General features: G+C 45.6%; 1 long non-coding RNA gene across 2 annotated transcripts; it reads right to left on the bottom strand.

Annotated features, from left to right (window-relative positions):
* Nucleotides 1–14775: 14775 nt before the first annotated feature.
* LOC125538593 lies at nucleotides 14776–17453 on the bottom strand. 2 transcript variants are annotated; one of them, XR_007296448.1, is made up of 3 exons: nucleotides 16124–17453; nucleotides 15710–16012; nucleotides 14776–15316 (listed from the first exon to the last, which is right to left on the bottom strand). It is a non-coding gene; the product is annotated as an uncharacterized LOC125538593 (long non-coding RNA). The 2 variants fall into 2 exon arrangements; XR_007296447.1 differs by having other exon boundaries at nucleotides 15710–17453.
* Nucleotides 17454–25939: the final 8486 nt, after the last annotated feature.

Below are 25939 nucleotides of genomic sequence, written 5' to 3' on the forward strand. Positions count from 1 at the left end.
GCCGAACACAGCAGACAAGACCCGTACGAACTGCGTCGTGACATAGCCCGGCACAGAGGCGCCGCATACCCCCTATGCTTCATTGATGAAGTAATGGATCATGAATTCCTAGAAGGGTTTAAACCCGTGAACATTGAATCATACGATGGTACTACTGACCCCGCGGTATGGATCGAGGATTTCTTCCTCCACATTCACATGGCCCGTGGGGATGATCTACACGCCATCAAGTATCTCCCGTTGAAACTCAAAGGACCGGCTCGGCATTGGCTGAATAGCTTGCCAATAAACTCCATCGGAAGTTGGGAGAACCTGGCAGATGCATTCCTGGATAACTTCCAGGGCACATATATGCGACCACCGGATGCTGATGATTTGAGTCACATAACACAACAGCCCGGAGAGTCAGCCAGGAAATTCTAGACCCGGTTCCTAACCAAAAAGAACCAAATTGTAGACTGTCCGGATGCCGAAGCCCTAGCGGCCTTTAAACATAACATCCGCGACGAGTGGCTCACCCGACATCTCGGCCAAGAGAAGCCAAGGTCCATGGCAGCCCTCATGACACTCATGACCCGCTTCTGCACGGGCGAGGATAGCTGGTTGCCTCGTAGCAACAACACAGCAAGCAACACTGGCAAATCAGAGGCCAGAGATAGCAACGGCAAACCCCGGCACAACAAACACAAACGCCGCAAACATGGTGAAAGCGCCGAAGACACGGTAGTCAATGCCAGATTTAATAGCTCTAAGTCCGGTCAACGGACAGGGCCACTCAAAAATAACAATTTGGGTCCGTCCAGTTTGGACCGCATACTCGACCGTCCATGCCAAATTCATGGCAAACCAGGAACACCAGCCAATCATACCAACAGAGAATGTTGGGTCTTCAAACAAGCTGGCAGGTTAGGTGCCAAAAACAAAGATAAGGGGTCTCAAAGCGATGACAACGACGAGGAGCCCTGATCACCGAATAGAGGAGGACAAAAGAAATCTCTCCAGCAAACCCAAATGGTGAATATGGTAAACGCCACCCACACTCCCAACCCGGACCAGATGCACCTCCTTAGGGATGTCGACCTAATGTAACCAGTCAGCCCGCAATACAAACTAGGGCCGATCACCTTCAACCAAATGGATTGTCCGGTCAACACCAGTCACGGCAATCCAGCCGCACTAGCCCTCGACCCAATAATTGACGGGTTCCACCTCACACGAGTCCTTATGGAAGGAGGCAGCAGTCTAAATTTGCTTTACAGGACACAGTGCGCAAGATGGGCATCGATCATTCGATTATCAAACCCACTAAAGCCACCTTTAGAGGTATTATACCAGGCATGGAGGCCAGCTGTACCGGCTCCATCGCCCTCGAGGTAGTCTTCGGATCACCAGACAATTACCGTGCCGAAGAGTTAATCTTCGACATCGTCCCCTTTTGCAGTGATTATCAGACACTGCTCGGGCGAACCGTGTTCGCTCGATTCAACGCGGTGCCACATTATGCCTACCATAAACTCAAGATGTCTGGCCCGCGCGGTTCATCACGGTTAATGGCAAGGCCGAACTCACCCTCGGTACCACAGAGTACACCGCCGCTTTAACAGGAGAAGCAATGGAGGGCACCTTTTAGTCAACTCTTGAGTCGACGGCTAAAACCCCGAACACATTCAAAGTAGTCTGAACTACTTCACGGCAGGATAGCCCGGATCGTCCAGGGCTCAACTAAACATTTCGGCGAAGTCCAGAACATGCCACATATCGCGGCTCGACCGCTCTCTAGCACACAAATATTTCTTACATTTTCCTTTGCAGGATCACCTTCGCACAGACCGGGACCGGTGACATGGTAACAGCTCGAACGCACAAGGGAATCTTTAGATATTCCTCGCGACGTCCATCCGACTATACTCCGGATCTGCACACATCTTCTTCCTCCCCGGTCCCAGCAGGTTCCACAGTCATATTCCCCTTTTATCACATTACATGTACTCATACGCTTCGACGTATTATTCAAATTCAACATGTGGATGTATATGATGCTCATTTGCTGTTATTTCTTATTGAAACTCTTTTGTTAAGTGGCATCCATACACCGCGATATGCCTTTGCCAGGGGCTTCGTTTTACCCATAATACGGCAATAAAGTCCGAACACCTTCATGGAAGTTCGGCACCCCGAACTTATAGCATTATATGCATCAGCTCTGAATCATGTCTTGGGTCAAATGTTGGGTTTGCCCGGCTCCCATGTTTTTCTGCCTTACGTTCCGCTATATCGGCTAAGGTGGAACAGGAAGAACTACTGCGATTGTGTCCCGGTTCTTCCAGACGAGCACCTAAGTCGAGAAAGCCGAAAACTGACTGTCATGATACGGCGAGAGCTGGTCAGCTGTTCGAGAGGTTGTAAAATCTTTAAGGATTTCTCCCACGTAATGCCATAACCAATGCAGCGTGTGATGGATCGGTTCTTCTTCCGATCAGGTGCCTATAGGGACCCTCGTGCGATCTTCCGAACACCAGGGGCTGCGCCTACCTTCCTAATGCTCCTATGGCTAAGTGAGAATGATAAAGCCCTATAGTCCTATTGCCTAGTTCGCTGTGCTGAACACCTCCTTCAAAGGACCCAACACTAGGGTAAAGAGTGATCAGGTTTATCCCGAACACCCCTGTATTTCTTACGAGGGGCAGAAGCCGACGACTGGCCAATTCTCAGGTTTAATATATAAAACGGCCGCGCAAGAGGGTAAACTTTTATAACAAGCAATAAATAATATAAATGACCTTGTTCACACATTACAAAGGACAACATGACTATATTCATGGAAATACAATGTCCTTGGTGCATTGCTCTGCCGCAAGGCAGGATCCTTTCAGCACACTTTCATAATACAATTCAGGCTTGCGATGCTCCTTTCCCTCTGGCGGTCCCTCAGTCATCAGCTTTTCAGCATCCATCTTCCCCCAGTGCACCTTTGTGCGGGCAAAGGCCATTCGTGCACCTTCTATGCAGACCGACCGCTTGATGACGTCAAGTCGAGGGCAGGCACTAACAAGTCGCTTCACGAGCCTGAAGTAGCTACCTGGAATCGGCTCGGCGGGCCATAGCCGGATAATCAAATCCTTCATGGCTAGTTCGGCCGCCTTATGCAGTTCGATCAGCTGTTTCAGTTGATCGGTAAAAGGCACCGGATAATTCGGTGCCAGATACTGCGACCAGAAGAGCTTATCCACAGTATTCCCCTGGAATTGGGCGGCATCCGATATGTTGCAAGGAAGTTCCACAAATACCCCTGGAGAAATCCGAACTTAAAATTATAAAGCATAATTTTCTCCTGAAATACTTGCTTTACATGGAAAAAGACCTTACCCGCCGTGATCTCCCTCGCCTCTCAGAACTCCTACAGGGCGCCTTGGGTTTCCCCATGGGCATCGCGCACGTCCTGATGAGCCCTGGTGAGTTCGGATTCTTTCTCAGTTAAACTCTGCTCCAGGGTCTCGCATTTTTTCATGGCCTCTTGGAGCTCTCGCCTAGCTTCCACAACCTTGGCCTCGTGCTTCTCACGAAGAGCCTGCTCTGCGGCTGCCTTTTCCTCAGCATCGACAACAGCCTTCTTCAGAGCCTCGACTTCGGTCATCACCCCTGGCACAAATCATGACACATATTCTATCATACTGAAAATTTGTTCACACTGAATGCAACCAAGATTTGTGCATACCTTGTTGATCTTCCAACTGCCTTTTTAACTGGCCAAGCTCCGCTTCGGCCCGTTCCAGGCTTTGATTCAGTCCGGAAACCTCCACGGTATGAGCGGCAGTAGCCGCTACAGACGCCTGCTTACAAAAGAAGAGAGATAGATGTCATCAAATGAGTCTTCCTGTGAAAAATATATTTGATCCTCTGTCCGGTTCTTTCATTCACCGGACATTGTATCAGGGGCTACCATCCATACTATGACACTCTTTGAAACCGTATAAAACATACCTCAAAACCTCTTATAAGGCCGATACAGGCTTCATTCAGTCCATTTTCAGCGGACTGGATCTTCTCGATCACCGCACCCATAAGGGCACGGTGTTCATCGACGAAGGAGGCGCTCTTCAGTGCCGCCAATAAAGCACCCGGCGCCTCTGGTTGGACAGAGGTCTCCGGTGGAACGGGGACGCCCTCTCCAGCCGAGGAAGGCCGCCTACTTGATTCCGGAGCCATATTGGTCTCCGAAACTGTGTCCGGCTGGGGGCAGAATTCAAGATGGTCCCAGCCGTCGACTCCTGTGGGGATCTTCTCCCCCATGTCTCTGTCCCCTAAAGTTTGACCTCCAGGCGCCACCTTCACAATTTTCTCCGCCTCTCCTTGGACGGAGTCCCTCTGGGACGAAGCCTCGGTGTTGATCACATGTTCGGGGGGAGGGGCCTCCGGAGGCGTCCCGCTCTCCATAGCATCCGATCTCAGCAGATCCTCGGACAAGGATTGTTCGGAACGAGACCCTGTAAGACTACAAAAGAATATGGCTCAGGTTAAAATGTTGTGCCATGATGGGTCCGGACACATGAATGTGTTCGGATTTTATATACTTACGAGTTCACTAGGGACTGGGCCCTAGGATCCCACGCCGGGCTGCTATTGGCGACGGCAGTGGACTCTTCCGGAAGAGGAGTTTTTCCCCTTTTAGGCGACTCGGCCTACAAGTGTGCGGAGGCCGTCCTCTTCTTTCTTCCCCCTACTGGGGATTCGTCTTCCTCCTCCTCATCCTCTTTGGAGGCGGGTCGGGCACGGTGACGAAGGCCGCCTCGGGTCTTTTTGGCCTCCTTTTCGGTCTTCTTCTCTGGCACCTTGTAAGGCGCCAGGTCTAACATCTTCGTCAGAAGTGGGCCGGCCAATTCTTCGGGCAGCGGGGCCGGACGTTGGATCCGCCCCGCCTTCTTCGTCCAGCCCTAGGAGATTTGTGTAAAACACATTAAGCATTTCCCTTGAGTTATGCGAATAAAACATATGGTAACTTACCGAGCTTGCAGGGCGGGACAGTTGGTACCCGCGGTCGTCGGCCGAGTCCGGCCATGATTTGCTTGGCTTAAAAAGCACCTTCCAGATATCTTCGTGTGAGGAGCCAAAGAGCTCTCGCAGGGTCTGGTGCTTGGCCAGATTGAATTCCCATAGATTGCAAGTCCGGTGTTGACAAGGTAGAATCCGATAGACTAACATCACCTGGACTACATTGACAAGTTCGATATTCTTGTCTTCCATACCCTTGACGCGCGTCTGGAGTGCCAACAGTTCGTCGGACGAAGACCAGTCCAGGCCCTTCTTGAGCCAGGACGTGAGCCGCAGAGGGGCTCCGGATCCGAACTCGGGAGCAGCGGCCCACTTCGCGCCGTGCGGCTCAGTAATGTAAAACCACTCCTGTTGCCACTCCCTAACGGAATCATTGAAGGTACCTATTAGCCATGTGACGTTGGGCATCTTGCTTACCATAGCACCCCCGCACTCAGCGTGCTCACCGCCCACTACCTTGGGCTTCACATTAAAGATCTTCAGCCATAAGCCGAAGTGTGGCTGGATGTGAAGAAAAACCTCGCACACGACAATGAATGTCGAGATGTTGAGGAAGGAATTGGGGGATAGATCATGAAAATCGATTCCGTAATAATACATGATGCCGCGAACAAATGGGTGGAGGGGAAACCCTAGCCCGCGGATGAAATGAGGGAGGAATACGACCCTTTCATGGGGTTCCGGGGTAGGGACGATCTGTCCCGCCGTCGGGAGACGGTGGCCGATCTTCTGGGCTAGATACCCGGCCTCCCGAAGTTTCTTGATGTCCTTCTTCCGGACGGTAGAGGCCATCCACTTGCCTCCCGCTCCGGACATATTTGGAGTGGTTCTTCGGAGAAGATGCGAACTTGGGCGCTGGAGCTCGACTGCGCGATAATGGATGGGCAGGGGAGAAGAAGGCGTGGGTAAAAATGAGGAGTCCTTATCCCTTTATAAGGGCGGTAGAAACTGCGTGCCTCCCCACTTGCCTCGTAAAACTCGCTTATTCCCCAAGGGTCGTGATTGATGGCGCGGTTGGGTTACCCACACCCATATTGATGAGAATCCCGTGATAAGGGGACACGATCTCTGCTTCGACAAGACGTGCCAAGAAAACCGCCTCGCAATATGTGCAGTAGCTGGTTGAGAAAAACGGTTCGAATAATAACCGGAGCCATGACGTGATGTGATGTTATGAAAAGTTGTTAGCGGATTAGATTTGTGGAAATATTACACTCTCTATGGTGGTATGTGGAATTAGTTTTGCAGAGCTGGACACTGTCCCTGTGTTCAAAATCTTCTATGAAATATTCAGAGGAGGAACCCGCCTTGCAATGCCGAAGACAATCTGTGCACCGGACTCGTCGTCATTGAAGCCTGGTTCAGCGGCTACTGAGGGAGCCTGGATTAGGGGGTCCTCGGACAGCCGAACTATATACTTTGACCGGACTGTTGGACTATGAAGATACAAGATTGAAGACTTCGTCCCATGTCTGGGTGGGACTCTCCTTTGCTTGGAAAGCAAGCTTGGCGATTCAGATATGTAGATCTCCTCCCTTGTAACTGACTCTGTGTAACCCTAGCTCCCTCCGGTGTCTATATAAACCTTGCTACACTTTATTTACTTTTATTACTTGTTGCTCGTTACAAATTATCCTATCACAAAACTATCTGTTACCACTTATTTCAATACTTGCAGAGAATACCTTGCTGGAAACCGCTTATCATTTCCTTCTGTTCCTCGTTGGGTTCGACACTCTTACTTATCGAAAAGACTACGATAGATACCCTATAATTGTGGGTCATCAAGACTCTTTTCTGGCGCCGTTGTCGGGGAGTGAAGCGCCTTTGGTAGGTGGAATTTGGTAAGGAAAAATTTATATAGTGTGCTGAAATTTACTGTCACTTGTTACTATGGAAAGTAATCCTCTGATGGGCTTGTTCGGGGTATCTTCACCCCGACCAGTAGAGCAAAGAGTTGCTCCTCAACCTATTGAACCTACTGAAAATGAATATGAAAATGAAAATGCTTGCTTTGAAGTTCCTGCGGGTATGATAGAAAAACTGCTAGCTAATCCTTTTCTAGGAGATGGAACAAAACATCCTGATGAACATCTGATATATGTGGATGAAGTTTGTGGATTATTTAAGCTTACAGGTGTACCCAGAGATGTTGTTAAGAAGAAGGTTTTCCCTTTATCTTTGAGGGGAGATGCATCGACATGGTATAGGCTATGTGATGATATGAGGTCTTAGAATTACAAATGATTGAAATTGGAATTTCATCAGAAGTTTTATCCTATGCATCTTGTTCATCGTGATCGCAATTATATATATAATTTTGGGCCTCGCGAAGGAGAAAGCATCGCTCAAGCTTGGGGGAGGCTTAAATCAATGTTATATTCATGCCCCAATCATGAGCTCTCAAGATAAATGATTGTTCAAAATTTTTATGCTCGGCTTTCTGGTAACAATCGCACCATGCTTGATACTTCTTGTGTTGGCTCTTTTATAATGAAGACTATTGAATTCAAATGGAATTTATTGGAAAGAATTAAACGCAACTCTAAAGATTGGGACCTCCACCATGGTAAGGAGTCAGGTATGACACCTAGTTTTGATTGTGTTAAATCTTTTATGGATATCGATATTTTTTGTAAATTTAGCACTAAATATGGACTTGACTCTGAGATAGTAGCTTCTTTCTGTGAATCTTTTGCTACTTATATTGATCTCCCCAAGGAGAAGTGGTTTAAATATCATCCTCCCATAGAAGTAAAAGTAGCTGCACCTATTAAAGTTGAAGAAAAGACTATCACTTAAAATGATCCTATTGTTCCTACTTCTTATGTTGAGAAACCACCTTTCCCTGTTAGGAAAAAGGATCATGCTAAAGCTTCAACTGTGGTTCGTAAAAGCAATATTAAAACATATACACCTCCTGAGCAAGTTAAAGTTGAACCTAGTATTGCTGTTGTTAAAGATCTCTTGTCTGATAATATTGATGGGCATGTTATTTATTTCTGTAATGAAACTGCTAGAATTGCTAAACCCCGTGATGAAGATAAACCTAGACATATGGTAGGCATGCATGTTATTTCCGTTAAAATAGGAGATCATTGTTATCATGGCTTATGTGATATGGGTGCTAGTGCTAGCGCAATACCTCATTCCTTATACAAAGAATTACCTAGTAAGGATGAAATTATTTGTCTTGCTTCTATTGCCGTACCTCCTAGTGATCCTTTAGAACATTATTTGCTAGACCATGAAAATGATATGTTTATGAATGAAAGAAGGGAATTAGATGAAGTATTCTTTAAACAGGAACCTATTCTGAAAAAAATTTACCTGTTGAAATCTTAGGGGATCCTCCTCCACCCAAGGGTGATCCCGTGTTTGAGCTTAAACCGTTACCTGATACTCTTAAATATGCTTATCTTGATGAGAAAAAGATATATCTTGTTATTATTAGTGCTAACCTTTCAGAGCATGAAGAAGAGAGATTATTGAAAACTCTGAAGAAGCACCGTGTTGCTATTGGTAATACTCTTGATGATCTTAAGGGCATTAGTCCCACTCTATGTCAACATAAAATTAATTTGTAAGAAGATGCTAAACCAGTTCGTGATCATCAACGCCGGCTGAATCCTAAAATGAAAGAAGTGGTAAGAAAGGAGATACTAAAACTCCTTGAGGAAGGTATAATTTATCCCGTTGCTGATAGTCAGTGGGTAAGCCCTGTCCATTGTGTCCCTAAGAAGGGAGGTATTGCTGTTGTTCCTAATGATAAAGATGAATTGATTCCTCAAAGAATTATTACAGGTTATAGGATGGTAATTGATTTCTACAAATTAAATAAGGCTACTAAAAAGGATCATTACCCCTTACCTTTTATAGATCAAATGCTAGAAAGATTGTCCAAACATACACATTTTTTGCTTTCTAGATGGTTATTCTGGTTTCTCTCAAATACCTGTGTTAGCCAAAGATCAATCAAAGACTACTTTTACATGCCCTTTTGGTACTTTTGCTTATAGACGTATGCCTTTTGGTTTATGTAATGCACCTGCTACCTTTCAAAGATGCATGATGGCTATATTCTCTGACTTTTGTGAGAAGATTTGTGAGGTTTTCATGGACGACTTTTCCGTCTATGGATCTTCTTTTGATGATTGCTTAAGCAACCTTGATCGAGTTTTGCAGAGATGTGAAGAAACTAATCTTGTCTTGAATTTGGAAAAGTGCCACTTTATGGTTAATGAAGGTATTGTCTTGGGGCATAAAGTTTCTGAAAGAGGTATTGAAATTGATTAAGCCAAGGTTGATGCTATTGAAAAGATGACATGTCCCAAGGACATCAAAGGTATAAGAAGTTTCCTTGGTCATGTCGGTTTTTATAGGAGGTTCATTAAGGACTTCTCGAAAATCTCTCGGCCTCTGACTAATTTATTACAAAAAGATATACCATTTGTCTTTGATGATGATTGTGTAAAAGCATTTGAAATACTTAAGAAGGCATTGATCTCTGCACCTATTATCCAGCCACCTGATTGGAATTTACCCTTTGAAATTATGTGTGATGCTAGTGATTATGCTGTAGGTGTTGTTCTAGGACAAAGAGTTGATAAGAAACTAAATGTTATTAAATATGCTAGTAAAACTCTAGACAATGCTCAAAGAAATTATGCTACTACTGAAAAAGAATTCTTAGCAGTTGTATTTGCTTGTGATAAGTTTAGACCTTATATTGTTGATTCTAAAGTAACTATTCACACTGATCATGCTGCTATTAAATATCTTATGGAAAAGAAAGATGCTAAGCCTAGACTTATTAGATGGGTTCTCTTACTACAAGAATTTGATTTGCATATTGTTGGTAGAAAAGGAGCTGAGAACCCCGTTGCAGACAACTTCTCTAGGTTAGAAAATGTGCTTGATGACCCACTACCTATTGATGATAGCTTTCCTGATGAGCAATTAAAAGTCATAAATGCTTCTCATACTCCTCCATGGTATGCTGATTATGCTAATTACATTGTTGCTAAGTTTATACCACCTAGTTTCACATACCAGCAAAAGAAAAAGTTCTTCTATGATTTGAGGCATTACTTTTGGGATGACCCACATCTTTATAAAGAAGGAGTAGATGGTGTTATTAGATGTTGTGTACCTGAGCATGAACAAGAACAGATCCTACGCAAGTGTCACTCCGAAGCTTATGGAGGACACCATGCTGGAGATAGAACTGCACATAAGGTACTGCAATCTGGTTTTTATTGGCCAACTCTCTTCAAGGATGCCCGTAAGTTTGTATTATCTTGTGATGAATGTCAAAGAATTGGTATATTATTAGACGTCAAGAAATGCCTATGAATTATTCACTTGTTATTGAACCATTTGATGTTTGGGGCTTTGACTATATGGGACCTTTTCCTTCCTCTAATAGTTATACACATATTTTAGTTGTTGTTGATTACGTTACTAAGTGGGTAGATGCTATTCCAATTAGTAGTGTTGATCATAACACTTCTATTAAAATGCTTAAAGAAGTTATTTTTCCAAGATTTGGAGTCCCTAGATATTTAATGACTGATGGTGGTTCACATTTCATTCATGGTGCTTTCCGTAAAATGCTTGCTAAATATGATGTTAATCATAGAATTGCATCTCCTTATCGTCCTCAGTCTAGTGGTCAAGTAGAATTGAGTAATAGAGAACTCAAATTAATTTTGCAAAAGACTGTTAATAGATCTAGAAAGAATTGGTCCAAGAACCTAGATGATGCATTATGGGCCTATAGAACTGCATATAAAAATCCTATGGGTATGTCTCCGTATAAAATGGTCTATGGAAAAGCATGTCACTTACCTCTCGAACTAGAACACAAGGCTTATTGGGCTATTAAAGAACTCAATTATGATTTTAAACTTGCCGGTGAAAAGAGGTTATTTGATATTAGCTCACTTGATGAATGGAGAACCCAAGCCTACGAAAATGCCAAGTTGTTTAAAGAAAAAGTTAAAAGATGGCATGAAAAAAGGATACAAAAGCGTGAGTTTAATGTAGGTGACTATGTATTGCTATACAACTCTCGTTTAAGAATTTTTTGCAGGAAAACTTCTCTCTAAATGGAAAGGTCCTTACGTTATCGAGGAGGTCTACCGTTCCGGTGCCATAAAGATCAACAACTTCGAAGGCACAAATCCGAAGGTGGTGAACGGTCAAAGAATCAAACATTATATCTCAGGTAATCCCATAAATGTTGAAACCAATATTATTGAAACCGTAACCCCAGAGGAATACATAAGGGAAACTTTCCGGAACGTTTCAGACTCCAAAAAGGAATAGGTATGTGGTACGGTAAGTAAACCGACTCCAAAACAGTTTTTAAGGCAATATTTCTCCGTTTTGGAATATTTAGAAAAATAGAAAAATAAGCAGTAGTCCGGGAAGGACACGAGGGTGGAGGGCGCGCCCTACCCTACTGGGCGCGCCCCCCTACCTCGTGGGCACCTCGTGTGCTCTCCGGACTCCGTTTTCATACACGACACGTATTTTGGTCGGTAAAAATTCATTATATAACCTCCCGGGGGTTTTGACTCCCGTATCATGCAAAAATCTCCTGTCTTTGTTTCGAGCTGTTTTTTTGACAGATCTAGATTATCATGGCATCTCCAAGTGCTCCCAAGGACAAGTTCTTTGAGAAGGTCATCAAGCCTTACCTCGCGGAGGTGCAGTGACACCATCAAACCATTGAGATGCGTGATGGGTTGCTGCACATCCGTGATGCTGAGGGACCGAAGGGGACCGGAAGCGTGGAGACGAGGCTCGAAGCAATGGAGCAACAAGTTTTCAAGTGTCAAGGGATGGTGGAGCGTGGACTCAACTCCAACTAGGTGATGATCGCAGAATTCACCAACAAACACAAGCCGGATGCCGACAACATCGGGGAGACCATCTTCAAGATCCACGAGAAAATTGAGCACCTTCAAGCTCAAATCTATGATCTGCAAAACCAAAACTGTGAGTATGAATATAGATTCAAAAGGATGAGTTTGGCTGCAGATTTGAGGATCCCGGAGACCCGGTCATCCTTCTATGATGGTGTGCCTATGCCTTGGAAGAAGGACGACAAGCCTACGCCATCAACAAAATCACCACCGTCTCCACCAACAAAGAAGAATTAAGTATCTGGTATGGGCACTCCACTTGGCAACTGCCAAGCTTGGGGGAGTGCCCTAGTATCGTATCACCATCACTTTTATCTTTACCATTTTTCTTAGTTCGATCCTTTTGGTAATATCTTGATCTAGTAGAATAAAAGTTCTTAGTATGATCTAGTTGCGAGTTTTGCTTTATTATCCTTCTATGTAATCGAGTCCGTGAGCTATATAATAAAGATTAGTGTTGAGTCAAGGGCTTGATTATTTTCCATGATCCTAAGTGAATAAAAGGAAAGAGAAAGAAATAAAAAGAAACAAAGAGATCATGTGAGTCTTATGGAGAGTAATGAGCTCACATAGAAAGAGTATGATGAATAAAAGTTGTTGAGGGTTGACAAACATAGTTTTGGTCATCGTTGCAATTAAAAGGAAGTAATAAAGAAAGAGAGGTCTTCACATATAAATATACTATCTTGGACATCTTTTATGATTGTGAGCACTCATTAAAATATGACATGCTAAAGAGTTGACATTGGACAAGGAAGACAACATAATGGGTTATGTTTTCTTACATCTGAGATGAATTATATTGTCTTGGATCTTCCAACATGATGAGCTTGCCTTTCCCCCTCATGCTAGCCAAATTCATTGCACCAAGTAGAGATACTACTTGTGCTTTCAAATATCCTTAAACCAGTTTTGCCATGAGAGTACACCATATCTACCTATGGATTGAATGAGATCCTTCAAGTAAGTTGTCATCGGTGCAAAGCAATAAAAATTGCTCTCTAAATATGTATGATTGATTGGTGTGGAGGAAATAAGCTTTATACGATCGTGTGATATGGAAGTAATAAAAGCGACAGACTGCATAATAAAGGTCCATATCACAAGTGGCAATATAAAGTGACGTTCTTTCGCATTAAGATTTTGGGCATCCAACCATAAAAGCGCATGGCAACCTCTGCTTCCCTCTGCGAAGGGCCTATCTTTTACTTTTATCTCCTACATTACATAAGAGTCATGGTGATCTTCACCCTTCCTTTTTACATTTTATCCTTTGGCAAGCACAATATGTTGGAAAGATCCTGGTATATATGGCTAATTGGATGTGAGTTTTCATGAACTATTACTGTTGACATTACCCTTGAGGTAAAACGTTGGGAGGCAAAACTATAAGCCCCTATCTTTCTCTGTGTCCGATTAAAACTCCATACCTATAAGTATTGCGTGAGTGCCAGCAATTGTGAAAGACTATATGATAGTTGAGTATGTGGACTTGCTGAAAAGCTCTTATACATTGACTCTTTCTGATGTTATGATAAATTGCAATTGTTTCAATGTCTGAGATTGTAGTTTGTTCGTTTTGAATGAAGTTTACGATTCATACTTGATATTGCGAATGAATTATTACTCTAGCATAAGAGATTATATGACAAGAATTATATAAGTTGTTGTTCTAAGAATGATCATGAAGCCCTCTTGTCCGTATTTTATTTTTATCGACACCTCTATCTCTAAACATGTGGACATATTTTCCGATTTCGGCTTTTCGCTTGAGGACAAGCGAGGTCTAAGCTTGGGGGAGTTGATACGTCCATTTTGCATCATGCTTTTATATCGATATTTATTGCGTTATGGGCTATTATTACACATTGTGTCACAATACTTATGCATATTCTCTCTTATTTTACAAGGTTTACATAAAGACGGAGAATGCCGGCAGCCGGGATTTTGGGCTGGAAAAGGAGCAAATATTAGAGACCTATTCTGCACAGCTCCAAAAGTCCTGAAACTTCACGGATGATGTTTTCCAAATATATAAAAAAATACTCCGCGGAAGAAACTCACCAGGGGGGCCACACCCTGCCCACCTCGTGCGCCACCTGGTAGCCCTCAAGTGGCCATCTTCTGCTATATGGAGTCTCTCGATGGTAAAACAATCATAAGCCATCTTCTCGGACGAAACTCCGCCACCACGAGGCGGAACCTTGGCGGAACCAATCTAGGGCTCTGGCGGAGCTGTTCTGCCGGGGAAACTTCCCTCCCGAAGGGAGAAATCATTGCCATCGTCATCACCAACACTCCTCTCATCGAGAGAGGGCAATCTCCATCAACATCTTCATCAGCACCATCTCATCTCAAAACCCTAGTTCATCTCTTGTATCCAATTCTTGTCTCCAAGTCCAGGATTGGTGCTAGTTGGTTTAATTGGTAGAAGATCATATATTCAGATCCTATATACATATTAATACCCCTCTGATTATGAACATGTTTATGCTTTGTGAGTAGTTACTTTTGTTCCTGAGGACATGGGAGGAGTCTTGCTATTAGTAGTCACTAGATCATGGATGGCGCGCGTTGTCGCGCCCGTCCTATTTTCAATAGAATGATAGTGATTTCTATAAATATCTGGAAGCATAATCACGACCAAAGTAGTATGGCACCTATAATTTCATTGAATCCATTCATACAAACATCAAACATTATACAAATAAAAAATGGTAGGTGATCACTGCAAACAACTTGACAAACTCGAGAGGATTCGCTTGTTTCTGACCAGGCATAGTAAAAGGTAACATTCAAAAAAATAGAGCTTTGTCATCTTTTTTCATTTGGAAAGACAACCTTGTTGTAAGTTCCAAGAACAGCTTTAGCCTTCTGCTCAAATTCAAGCTGATAATCACCTTAGGCAGAAATCTGTAGCATGCTAAAATGACAGGTAGAGCCCACAATATCCAATCACCATTATAGAAATAATACAAACTGACAGGCAACCTAAAAGGCTTTTTGTGGTACTGATGCATACTACAAATTGACTATCTATTTACCATTATAGAAATAATTTAAACTGACAGGCAACCTAAAAGGCTTTTTGTGGTACTGATGCATACTACAAATTGACTGTCTATTTAATAGAAGCAAGTGCCAGCTACTCATTTTTCTGTAAATAGCAGATTGAGCAACATTTTTTTCTACATTTGAAGGAAAACAGTTCTCAGTATAGTGACCATGTCATCTAGATTATCAAGTTGGAGCCTGACAGCTTACGTTATTTTGCATGTGGGTCGTTGGTAAAGGAGGAGTCCAGGAGTGCAGGAACTGGTAATGTCAGAAGTGATCTGTATAACGAAAAAGATCAAATTAATAAGTTTAATAATAGAATGAGAGGAACAAACAAATCACATGCGTAAAGACATGTATTGGTTGGTGTTACTAAGCCACATGCAAGAAGAAAACACTGATCACAGCAGATAAATAAAGCAGAAATCCATATAAAAAAGTTTTATTCAGAATCTTGAGAAATTGGTGTTTTTATTATTCAAAGTCTATAAACATAATCACATTTTAAAAAGAGAAAGCCGTAAATGGCAGACCCTATCAAGATTTATTCAATGTCTAGAAACATATTCACATTTTAAAAAGAGAAAGTAATAAATGGTAGATCCTATCAATATTTTATTAGTCAACCTTGGATTGTTCATGGTAAAGTACATGGGGTATATAGTCCTCACCACTGCATCAGCAGGTCCGTATTCATCAACCCGCAACCATCGGTACGCATATACTCTCCGTGTCCCTCTCCATATCCCGCTAGATGTGGCAGTTGAGCACTTAAGGTGGCCCTGCATGTGTCACGTTGAACCGAAGACTTAATAGTGACATAACAGGAAGGAGACCACAAATTTTTGGAAATCTCAAAGAATAGATGAGAACTCCGATACCGAAGAAACTGAAAGCATGGGAAGATTAGGAGAGTGTCTTTTACAGGCAGATTAGGAGAGGCTAGCTACATATCCAGCTTGGATCGGAGTACTCTAATAGAAAATGGCATGTGAAACTTTATTAAGGACATGCTTAATACGTATTTGAATGTCATTGCATGGTAGTGTAAATAGCAATGCACCTAGAAATTTCACATCACTTACCTTTTTCTGAGTTGTGCATCACTTCCTCCGGTTTGTTTCCACCAAAAAATCATATCAATAAATATTGCATCTCTGTGTGTGTGTGGATTGTCATGAAAATCATTACAAAAAAATTAATATAAGAATGAACAAGGAAAGAAAATTTGGGAAACTGTTTTCACCACTAAAGGATGAAAAGCTAATGTAAATATCCATAAAATAGTGTGTGTCTTTTGGGCTTGTTGTAAAATATGCAAGTTGAGCAGCTAGAACTGGAGAGAAGATAATGCATACCATCATAAACAACACCAGTTATTCTAATTATGGAAGGCAATATGAATCAATCAATCTAGAATGTGATTAGGTTTACAATCACAAGAAAGCACAGGATAAGTACAATTACGTACACATCCACCTGCTGCTATTGTATCCAGTATCCACTATCTAGTGACCCACTGTACCTCCACCGAGAACGAACCAACATTGTCTGCTCAAAGTTCACATACCTTCCTGGACCGGGCAGCAGCGTGTCGGAGGACTTTAGATCCATCGTATAAACAGATCACGGGTTGGGGTGTTTGCGCCTGAAAGCTGAGATCTCGCCGCAGCACTCTGTTACACTCCTAGATCAGAAAGAGCGGAGCAAGCTTGGCCTCGTCCTCCACCGGCGACCCAACCAGCAAAGCCCTCAGGCACGACATTGGTGAGAGACGGCTGGCACGGCCCGCTGCGAACGCGCTCCCGACGACGCGAACAACAACTGGCGCTTGGAGAGGCGACTCCGTCCTGCACGCCAGCGCCGGCGCCCGGCAGCAGCCTCTCTCTCCCAGAAGGCGGCGTGGTGAAGCATGCCCCGTAGCCAGGTGACGAACCGCAGCGCATCGACCGGCCGGGGCACCTCGCCTTGGCTGGTTCCCCTGGACCGCCGGTTCCCTCGCGCGCGTTGCGTCGGCTCCCTTGATCCTGGATCCCACGCGCGGCTGGCGTCCGCTAAATCCCCTCGGGGCCTCGACAGCACCGGCTGCTCCTCTCCTCTGGTCGCTGGATTGGGCGGGTGGACCTCGATCGGGATTGGGCGAGCTTCGATCGGGATCGGGAGTTGACAACAGCAGCAGTTGCGTTCCACCTTGAAAGGACGGCTCCGAGCACATCGTCGTGGTAGGTAAATCAATAGAGAGTGTGATGTCGTTTCGCTATGCGCGCTGGCACTAGAGATCGAGAAAGAGTGAGGGGGCCGCTGGTCGAGGTCGATGTCGTGGTCGGCGGCGCTGCTGGGAAGGATACGCCCAGCTGCCTAGATTGGGAGAAAGAGCACAGAGGTCGGGGAGAGGAGGGGGTTGTGCGAGACGACGTCTCGATCCGGTTCGGGTGGGGAGAGGAGACTTGGCCCATTGGGCCCAATTTAATGCGGAACGTCCAAAAATGCTGACGGAGCAGCGGCCCACACGGTGTGCGATCGGTATTAGCAAAAGAACCGAGATTACATGCAATTCCCACCTAATCTGACGGCTGAAAATGCTTGAAATTGACGATCGGACGGCTGTGAACGCTGATGCTCTGAGAGGGCTGAAAAAGTGCTCAGTTATAAAGTATCTTAATGTGAATTTGGTATTCGTTCGATATTTTGATGAGATGTATGTTGTCTCTCCTCTAGTTAGACCTGGCCATGGGAAGCCCGGCCCGGTCAGCCCGACCCGACCCGGTCCGGCCCGATGCTACTCCCGGGCCGGGCTCGGGCCTAGATTTTGAGCCCGATGGCCGGGCCGGGCCGGGCCCGTCGTTTTTGCACTTTTCTAAAGGTCGGGCCGGGCCGGCCCGGAGCCCGACGGGCTTTTACGTGTTCGAGGCCGGGCTCGGGCCTAGAAAACAGGCCTGATGGCCGGGTCGGGCCGGGCCCGGGCCTGGGTTTTTTGCATCGGGCTTGGCTAAGCCCGGCCCGAGGTATGGCCAGGTATACCTCTAGTGGTGTTATGTGAACGTCGACTACATGACACTTCACCATTATTTGGGCCTAGAGGAAGGCATTGGGGAGTAATAAGTAGATGATGAGTTGCTAGAGTGATAGAAGCTTAAACCCTAGTTTATGTGTTGCTTCGTAAGGGGCTGATTTGGATCCATATGTTTCATGCTATGGTTAGGTTTCCTTAATACTTTTGTTGTAGTTGCGGATGCTTGCAATAGAGGTTAATCATAAGTGGGATGCTTGTCCAAGTAAGGGCAGCACCCAAGCACTGGTCCACCCACATACCAAATTATCAAAGTACCGGACGCGAATCATATGAACGTGATGAAAAGTAGCTTGATGATATTCCCATGTGTCCTCGGGAGCGCTTTACATCATATAAGAGTTTGTCCAAGCTTGTCCTTTGCTACAAAAAAGGATTGGGCCACCTTGCTGCACTTTATTTACTTTTATTACTTGTTGCTCGTTACAAATTATCCTATCACAAAACTATCTGTTACCACTTATTTCAGTACTTGCAGAGAATACCTTGCTGGAAACCGCTTATCATTTCCTTCTGCTCCTCGTTGGGTTCGACACTCTTACTTATTGAAAGGACTACGATAGATCCCCTATATTTGTGGGTCATTAGCACCGATGATTCGTGGCGCTCTCCACCTCTGAGTTGGTGACGGATACATCATCTGAATCCTCGGCTGGAGGACAATCCGGCGTTACCCCCGCATCAGCCCTTGTCTTTTCGGCAGGATCAGGATCCTGGCCGTGGGAAGTACGACCGGCCAGAGCCCCGGACATAGACCGACACACTCTTTTCCTGATACAGGACAAACAGAAAGGTCACAGTTGGATGTGACTGCCAAGAGGCGTATTCGCAAATCCATAGCTCTTTGATGAAGGCTCGGTCGTATCTTCGTTTGCCTTCCTCTTCGAAGGCTTGCCCGGCGTGGGGGCGCTCTCTTCGGAGGTGCCCCTAGGGCAGCATGGTGTGCCAAACACCTCCCCTTTTGAGCACAGGACAGTGCGGTGGGTGAGGCATAATGAGAGAACTCTTTCGGATAAGATGTCTCCTGATTACTTATGTGTGAAGCAGGAAGAAGGCCGGGATAATCGGCGGTGATAGCCACCTCTGTGCCGTCATAGCTCTCCTGGTAAAACACCCCATCCCCGAGCACCACGAATATATCCGGATCCTCCTCGAATCTGGGATCAAGGTCCCGATTGTGGCCCTCGGGCTGTGGGGCGGGGCTGCGAAGCCCTTCAGAAATCTTTCGCCCGTGCTGTTATAAATGGACGGGTTAATACTCATTGAAAGTAGCTCAGGGAGCGGAGTGAGTAGAGCATAGGAGTTGGGACTTACCCAGCTAGGTGGACTGTACATGGAAAATCCATCTCTGCGCTGGATACATAGAAATTCCTCTTCCTCCCCTTTGAATAGTTTGGCCAATATTTTGGCCAGAGCGGCGGGGGTGTCCGGACCCTTCCGGCCGCAGCGGGAGGCGTCATCTTCCCTGTTGTAGTGCCACATGGGGAGACTTCTGTACTGGAGTGGTTGAACCCCCTGTACTATGGAAGTTGCCATTACTTCAACTATTGATAATCCAGACTGAGCGAGTGACCTTATCTTGCTCATGAGTTGACGAATTTCTGCACTATCTTCCTCCTCGAGGCTCCAAGGGCGCCAGCTGTGGTGTTTCTTCAAAGGAGCTCTTGTGAATTCGGGAAGCCCACTCCGAACTGGGTCTGGAAGTGCAACGTCCTCAATGTAGAACCATTCAGAGGGCCACTCTTGGGATGCCTTCTTTGGTGTGCTGGACAGATATCCGGTCTCGGCGATGCGCCATATTTCGGATCTGCCCACTTCAAATATTGACCCCCCGTGGTTGCGCAGGACAAGACAGAATAGCTTTCTCCACAATTCGAAGTGGGCCTCGCAACCCAAGAATAGCTCACAAAGAGAGACATAACCCGCGATATGCACGAGGGAGGCAGGAGTAAAGTTGTGCAGTTGGAGGCCATAATACTCCAGAAGCCCTCGGAGGAATGGATGAATTGGAAATCCGACGCCTCTTAGCAGATAAGGGACGAAGCATACTCGTTCCCCCTGGATGTATTGGGAAAATTTTCAGCCTGAGCCCCGCCATTGAAGGAGGTCAATCATGCTCAAACGGGGACCAGATCTGCGGGGGAAGAAATTCCTGTGTTTGCAGCTTCACCAGCTGACTATGGGATACGGAACACCTCTCCCATTCGCCTTTTTTGGGGATGCAGGGGTGGAATGAGGAGCTGGGAGCGTCAACCATGTTGGAATGGATTTTCCTGGCGCGCTCAGAGGATTTCTCCGTGTGGTGCTGAATGGATCTGAGATTCAATCTCTTTAAATAGACGCTCCTCCTTAATGGCCGGGGTGTTATGTGTAAAATCACCCTGACCTCTCGCCTTCGCTCGACACGTGGAAACTGAAGTTGTTGATACACAGAAACCGAGGGGTTCAACATTAAATAGGAGGATGAATACATCACTCTGAAGTCATCGGAGGAAGAACCCGCCTTGCAATGTCGAAGACAATCTGCACGCCGGACACCTCGTCGTTGAAGTCTGGATCGGGGGCTACTGAGGGAGTCCTGGACTAAGGGGTCCTCGGGCGTCCGGCCTGTTAGCCATGGGCCGGACTGTTGGGCTGTGAAGATACAAAGACCGAAGACTCTACCCGTGTCCGGATGGGGCTCTCCTAGGTGTGGAAGGCAATCTTGGCGACCGAATATGAAGATTTCCTTTTTCCGTAACCGACTTTGTGTAACCCTAGATCCCTTCGGTGCCTACATAAACCGGAGGGCTAGGTCCGTAGAGAGAATAGTCATAATCATAGTCTGGCTAGACTTTTAGGGTTTAGCCATTACGATCTCGTGGTAGATCAACTCTTGTAACACTCATATTCATCAAGATCAATCAAGCAGGAAGTAGGGTATTACCTCCATAGAGAGGGCCCGAACCTGGGTAAACATTGTGTCCCTTGTCTCCTGTTACCATCGACTGTAGACGCACAGTTCGGGACCCCCTACCCGAGATCCGCTGGTTTTGACACCGACAGGAACCGCCTATGATTTATCTAGCATGGTAAGTATTGAGAATTCTCGGTCGTTTTCGTTGACAGAAAAGGCTTGCCTCTCGAAACAATTTTATCTCCCAATTTAAGCTTTGAGCTTTGGCACCTCTACAAATCTCTGCTTCGCTCTACAAAGAGCCTATCTATTTACTTTATGCAATTTTTATTTTTTATTGAGTCTCCATATTCTCTCATAAAGCACCAACTAGGGAACACTATTTTCATACTTGTGCATTGGATATAGCTAATATTTGAGTGTGTTTCATGAACTTATCAATGATTGAGCATATTGAGCTAGGGATAGCTTTCTTTAGTGTTGATATTTTAAAAGACATGGTTGCTTGTTGATATGCTTGAGTATTGATGTCTTCATGCCAATTATAGAATTTGCTTTGAATCATCTAAAGTCTTAATGTCCATGCATCAAAAATAAGAATATGTGATGAACATGTTAGGCAGCATTCCACATCAAACATTCTATTATTATCATTTATCTACTCGAGGACGAGCATGAATTAAGCTTGGGGATGCTGATACGTCTTCAACGTTATCTATAATATTTTATTGTTCCATACTATTATATTATCAATCTTGGATGTTTTATATACATTTACTACCAACTTTATATCATTTTTTGGGACTAACCTATTAACATAATGCCCAGTGGCAGTTGCAGCCTTTTGCTTGTATTTTACTTTGCAGAATATCAATACCAAAAGAAGTCCAAATGCCACAAAACTTTTTGGAGATTTGATTCTGCCCAGAAGATACCCAGGGAGCCAAAGGAGCACACGGGAGGAGGCCCGTGAGGCCCACTAGGCACCAGGGAGCCCAGGCGCGCCCTGGTGGGTAGTGGAGCCCACGGGAACCCTCTCGACCGGCTTCCACCTCTGTAAATACTCTAAAATCCCAAAAATCCTAGGGGCATCGAGGAAATACAGTTTCCATTGCCGCAAGTTCCAGAACTACGAGATCCAATCTAGAGGCCTTTTCTGGCACTCCTTCGGAGGGGGCAACGATCACAGAGGGGTTCTTCATTATCCTTGTTGCCCCTCGTTGATGCATGAGTAGTTTACCAAAGACCTACGGGTCCTTAGCTAGTAGCTAGATGACTTCTTCTCTGTTTTTGATCTTCAATACAATGTTCTCCTCGATGTTCTTGGAGATCTATTTGATGTAACTCTTTTTTGTGGCATGTTTGTTGGGGTCCGATGAATTGTGAGTTTATGATCAATTCTATCCATGAATATTATTTGAGTCTTTGTTGAACTCTTATATGCATGATTGTTATAGCCTCGTATTTCTGCTCCGAAATTTTGGTTTGGTTTGGCCAACTAGATTGATTTTTCTTGCCATGGGAAGAGGTGCTTTGTGATGGGTTCGATCTTGTGGTGCTCAATCTCAGCGACAGAAAGAGACATGACACGCATGTATCGTTGCTATTATGGGTAACAAGATGGGCTTTATTCATACGTGAGTTTATCTTGTCTACATCATGTCATCGTTCTTATTGCATTGGTCCATTTTTTATGAACTTAATACGCTAGATGCATGCTGGATAGCGGTCGATGTGTGGAGTAATAGTAGTAGATGCAGGCAGGAGCCAGTCTACGAATCTTGGACGTGATGCCTATATACATGATCATTGCCTTGGATATCATCATGATTATTCGCTTTTCTATCAATTGCCACCCACCGTATGCTAATTTCTTGAGAGAAGCCTCTAGTGAAAGCTACAGCCCTCGGGTCTATTTCCTATCATATTAAAACCAACAATACCTTACTGTGATTTTTCTTTATTTTTTGTGTTTTAGTTAGAACTATTTATCAAAACCTATACAATTTAATCTATCTCAATACCGAGGAGGAATTGGCAACCCCTCTTACGCATTGGGTTGCAAGTTTTTGTTGTTTGTGTGCAGGTGCTGTTTACATAGTGTTGCTTGGTTCTCCTACTGGATTGATAATTTTGGTTTCATAACTAAGGGAAATACTTACTTTTGTTGTGCTGCATCATCCTCTCCTCTTTGAGGAAATACCAACACAGATACAAGCAATCAGTGGAGGAGACCTTAAGGGGCTCCTTCCTTAAGGAAGGCACCGTGCCTCGATAGGTACGGCGCTTTAGGGCTTCCAGTCTGCGGGGGCCGGCCTGCACATGGTTTTCAAGAACCTCGTCACGAGCTTCGAGGTACGCCTCTACCTTTTTAACTTGTTTACTTTGATCTTGTATATTTATGCGCCTGTCTGAGGATATAACATCACGGCCTTCTAGATGGCATAGTGAGTGAGTGGCCCCCGAGCCCAAAGTTGGTTTCAATAAACCGGCATTGGGGTCGTTCATTTAGTAGGAGCTTGTCATGCAGCCCTGAGGACACTGCCAAAGGCAGTCGTTCTGAACTTCCAATACTTTGATTGCAGGCTTTGTGTAAAAAAAATATTTTTGGCAGGTTTCGACCTCGGCTCTGGACTCCATCTCCGAGGAGATAGCAGAGATGAATCGGAAGCTCAAGAGGTCCCAGGAGGACCTCAACCTGGTGCATCAGAGGTTCGAGTAGTCTCAAGGTGAGCAACCCGTACTTGCTGTTGGTAAGTGTTATTTTTCACAGAAAAGTTGTGATAATTTTTGTGTGCTAAGCGGGAAACTAAGGTCGAACTGTTGTAATGACAACAGCGTTGGCCAAGCTTGAGGCGTTCAAGGTCTAGCTCAAAAAAGCTCAGCAGGAGGTGAAGCAGCATATGGCTGCGGCTGCGAAGGCGGAGGAGGCCCGAGCTTCCGAGAAAGTGGTCGTGGAGAAGGACCGGGCGCGGGTCCAAGAGGTCGAGCCGGCACAAACAAGAAGCGCAAAAGCAAGCGGACGAAGGCATATACACGGCCAGAGGACAAACTCCTTTGTGAGTGTTGGAGGAACATTGGACAAGACCCGAAGGTTGGCGCCGAGCAAAAGGCATCTATCTTTTGGCTTTGTGTTCATCGTGAGTACCATGAACGCAAGAAGTTCACGCCGTACCAAATGGAGAGAAACCGCGGGTTGGTGACTCTCTCTCAAAGCAATGGAGGGTGATACAACAAGAGTGCATCAAGTTTTGTGCATCCTTTAAGAGCATCCAAGCACGTCCCGTGAGCGGCCTCGACCTCAAAGATATGGTATACATGTGCCCTCTTCGTATCTGTTTCCATTGTGCTTGCATGTCCATTTGCCCATATGCTAGCATGCTATTCATTCGTAGGCATTCCAAGCTTTAGAGGCATTCAAGGCCAAACCTGACAGGAAGTCCTTCAATTTCATCCATTGTTGGATGATCATCAATGGGGAGGATAAGTTCAAAGCGCAATATGCCACCGCCAACGCGCGTGGGGGGGAGGATGTTGGGGAACGTAGCATAAAATTTCAAAAAAATTCCTATACTCACGCAAGATCTATCTAGGAGATGCATAGAAACGAGAGGGGGAGAGTGTGTCCATGTACCCTCGTAGACCGAAAGCGGAAGCGTTTGACAACGGAGTTGATGTAGTCAAACTTCTTCTCGTTCCGACCGATCAAGCACCAAACGTACGGCACCTCCGAGTTCTGCACACGTTCATCTCGATGACGTCACTCGAACTCTTGATCCATCAAAGTGTCGAGGGAGAGTTTCGTCAGCACGACGGCGTGGTGACGGTGATGGTGAAGTGATCCGCGCAAGGCTTCGCCTAAGCACTACGAAGATATGACCGGAGGTGTAAACTGTGGAGGGGGCGCCGCACACGGCTAACAATTGTTGGTGTGTGTTCTAGCGGTGCCCCCTTTCATATATATAGGTTGGAGGGGTGGAGAGGCAGCCAAGGGGGCTCCCCAAGTAGGAGTAATCCTACTTGGGATCCTCCCAATTCGGCCTCCCCCTTTCCTATTCCTATCCGGAGTAGGAAGGGAAGAGCGGGAAGGGGGAATCCTATTCCCTTTTTCCTTTCCTCCTTCCCCTTTTCTACTCCAATTTGGCCAGCCCATATGGGAGGTGTTGGGTTTCGTAGTAATTTCAAAAAATTTCCTACGCACACGCAAGATCATGTGATGCATAGCAACGAGAGGGGAGAGTGTTGTCTACGTACCCAACGCAGACCGACTGCGGAAGCGCTGACACGACGTAGAGGAAGTAGTCGTACGTCTTCACGATCCAACCGATCAAGCACCGAAACTACGGCACCTCCGAGTTCGAGCACACGTTCAGCTCGATGACGATCCCCGGACTCCAACCCAGCAAAGTGTCGGGGAAGAGTTCCGTCAGCACGATGGCGTGGTGACGATCTTGATGTACTACAGCAGCAGGGCTTCGCCTAAACTCCGCTACAGTATTATCGAGGTATATGGTGGCAGGGGGCACCGCACACGGCTAAGGAATAGATCACGTGGATCAACTTGTGTGTTCTAGGGTGCCTCTACCTCAGTATATAAAGGAGCCAAGGGGGGAGGGGGGCGCCGGCCAGGGAGAGAGGCGCAGGAGGAGTCCTACTTCCTTCCGGGAGTAGGACTCCCCCCCCTCCCATCCTATTCAATAGGATTCCCAGGAGGGGATGGAGAGAGAGGGGGGCCGGCCACCTTCTCCTAGTCCTAATAGGACTAGGGGAGGGGGGAGGCGCAGCCACCTTGGGCTGCCCCTTTCTCCTTTCCACTAAGCCCATAAGCCATATGGCTCCCGGGGGGTTCCGGTAACCTCCCGGTAACTCCGGTAAAATCCCGATTTCACCCGGAAACACTTCCGATATCCAAATATCTTCCAATATATCAATCTT

This window comes from Triticum urartu, chromosome 2 (assembly GCF_003073215.2).
Source record: "Triticum urartu cultivar G1812 chromosome 2, Tu2.1, whole genome shotgun sequence".
NCBI lineage: Eukaryota > Viridiplantae > Streptophyta > Magnoliopsida > Poales > Poaceae > Triticum > Triticum urartu.